This window comes from Haemaphysalis longicornis, unplaced genomic scaffold, assembly GCF_048455015.1.
Source record: "Haemaphysalis longicornis isolate Haplotype H1 unplaced genomic scaffold, Haemaphysalis longicornis Haplotype H1 scaffold_3, whole genome shotgun sequence".
NCBI classification, from domain to species: Eukaryota; Metazoa; Arthropoda; class Arachnida; order Ixodida; family Ixodidae; genus Haemaphysalis; species Haemaphysalis longicornis.
In genome coordinates, this window is record NW_027526335.1 from 112,666,249 (window position 1) to 112,669,010 (window position 2,762).

General features: G+C 46.7%; 1 non-coding gene across 1 annotated transcript; it reads right to left on the reverse strand.

The window, feature by feature from the left end:
• Positions 1-397: 397 nt before the first annotated feature.
• Trnar-ccg (transfer RNA arginine (anticodon CCG)) lies at positions 398-470 on the reverse strand. The gene has a single exon. It is a non-coding gene; the product is annotated as a tRNA-Arg (tRNA).
• Positions 471-2,762: the final 2,292 nt, after the last annotated feature.

Below are 2,762 nucleotides of genomic sequence, written 5' to 3' on the forward strand. Positions count from 1 at the left end.
CACTGGCTCTGAGATATAAATGACACAGAAGGCGCCCCATCGTGCGCAGCTAGAAGTGAAGATTAGGTCACAATCACTGTTACGAACGCTTGTTATCGGTGGCTGGTGAATGCCAGGCTTGTCTAATGGAGGCCCGCGTGTACACACAGCATGTCGTGAATTTAAAAAAAAAACGTTCGGGCTTAAAAAAGGCACAAATGGGAACGCCGGGGACTAGAAGCAGGTTTTAAGAGGTCTGCCGGGCATGTTTGCTGATAGCCTATGTCGTGGGGTGGCTGCATCCAGCCGGGCGTGCTCGAATTAGTAATCATTGGATCGCAAAATTGTAGAAATACAAGCAACCGTAAACAGAAGCATTCGCAGCGCTTGTTTGCTGCAAGAAAAATAAAAAACGAACCGTCCACGGCAGGACTCGAACCTGCAATCTTCTGATCCGGAATCAGACGCCTTATCCATTGGGCCACGCGGACAGGACAGCGGATGATAAAATAGCGGGACACTTATCGGTTGGAACAAACCGCCTTGCTACGCTGCTTTTGAGGGTGTGTTGAAGAGGGTATGCATGCCATACAGGAGAATTTGTAATATTTTACGGACCTCACAAGAGACTCGAAGGGATGCAGCATGAAGACAAGACTAAATAATTGCACCTGGCCAATCGGGTTTTCTGCGGAGCACGCGGCAATGCCTGAATGGAAGAAGAAGAAAGGCGATAGGTTTGCTTCCTCTTGCAAAGCAATCGTAGATAACATTAGGCCTATATCCCTCACTTCCAATGTAGTAAAATTGGTAGAACGAATTCTGCTCAGTAGAATTGAAAATATCTTAGAATGCGAAAACATCTTGAGCCCCAAGCAGGTAGGTTTCAGGCAGGGCTGTTCTATATGGTCTGCTCATATTGATCTGGAGAGCCGCATTCAATTGGCACGCTCACGAAAAGAAGTTGCAGTGCTAGTTACCTTGGATGTCGCTAAAGCTTATGACAGTGTTGAGTATAGAATTCTTTTTAACGCACTTAAGCGTTTTCCTTTCCCAAACTATATCATATCATGGATCGGTAATTTTCTGTCAGGTAGAAAATTCTTTTGTTCTCAGCAGGGCCTCTCCTCTCCAGTATACTCTCAAACCCGAGGTGTTCCCCAGGGCTCTGTTTTGTCTCCCGTGCTTTTTAATATTTTGATGAGCTCTGTTCCTATAAGTCCAGACATTCAGGTGTACGTTTACGCTGACGACATTGCTTTTTTCGCGTCAGGAAAGGACATCCACACGTTGTACGTACGCCTGCAGGCCTATTTATGCGCCTTAGAGATTTGGCTGGATGGCCTCTGCTTCACCCTAAATGTGCAAAAAAGTGCTCTCCTTGTATTTCCGGCTGGGGGCCCAGTCTCCTTTTCTCTCAGCTACCGCCAACAAAACATTCCCCAGGTCGATTCTTTAAAATACCTGGGAATAATATATGAGTACAATCTGGATTGGCGCCCACACATTGATTATATTTCTACCAAAGGAGCACGGTCTGTCTCTGTTTTGAGAAGATTAAGTAATAAGAGATTTGGTATGCGCCGTGACACTTTATTAATGATCTACCGAATGTACGTCCGGCCAATCCTAGAATTTGGATGTGTGCTTTTTTCAGGAAGCCCTCAGCACAAACTTCGGCCGCTAGTAATGCTGGAACGTCAAGCCCTAAGACTATGCCTGGGTCTTCCCCGATATGTACCGATCAACGTTTTGTATATGGAAGCCAGAATTCCCCCTTTACGTTTCCGCATGCATGTCCTCACTGTTGACGCATTCATAAGGGTAATGGCGTCTCCCATATCTAGACCGCAAACTGCCTTCGTAACATGGCCTTCGCTGTTTTTCAGCAGTCCATGGCCCCGATTCAAACGCCCGCAGGTTATAGTTGTACAGTCTTTACTAGACCCCTTACATGTGGCCCTTTTGTCTGTCCCTGTTCCTAATCATTCAGTATCATCTTTAGAGATAGCCTTTGATGAAATTTTTCCCACGAATGCTAAATTACTCCCATTGAGCCTTTTAACGGGCCTTTTGCAAGATCACCTTACCGGTTTCCCCTCCCATGTAATCATTGCAACCGACGCCTCTGTGCGGAATGAGAAGGCAGGAGTGGGAATTTTTTCTCCCGGTTTGGATTGGGCGTTTTCCCTCCGATTGCCTGACTTCACTACATCTTTTCATGCTGAATATCTAGCGATTGTTCTGGCCCTTAGAAAGCTACATTCGGATACAAATCACGCAATTGTGCTTACAGATTCTCTTTCTGTTTGCACTGCCCTATCGTGCTCAAAGTCTTCTCCCCTACGTCGGGCCCTTGGGTATTTACTGCCTCCGTCTTTACAAAAACTTCGTTTGGTATGGGTGCCTGGACACGCAGGTATCTGGCTCAACGAAGCGGCCGACACTCTGGCGGGCATTGCAGTGGATGGCCCAGTGATGGAGGTTCTACCACCCATAAATTTTGTCACCTCGGCACGCTTTCGAAGATTAGGCCTGCTACAAAGCATGGAGGAATATGCGTACGCAAGTTATGACCTCGAGCACCTTAGGCACTCATGGAAGTGCCGGATTAGTCAGTCACGAGCTTGTGAAGTTACCCTCACCAGCTTTCGGTGTGGTGTCCCAAACTTAAATTATTACTTGTATCGCTGCAATCTGGCCCCTTCACCACTCTGTGCATTTTGTAACGAATTAGAAACAGCTGAACATTTTTTCCTCTCCTGCCGACGGTACTCCTCCAT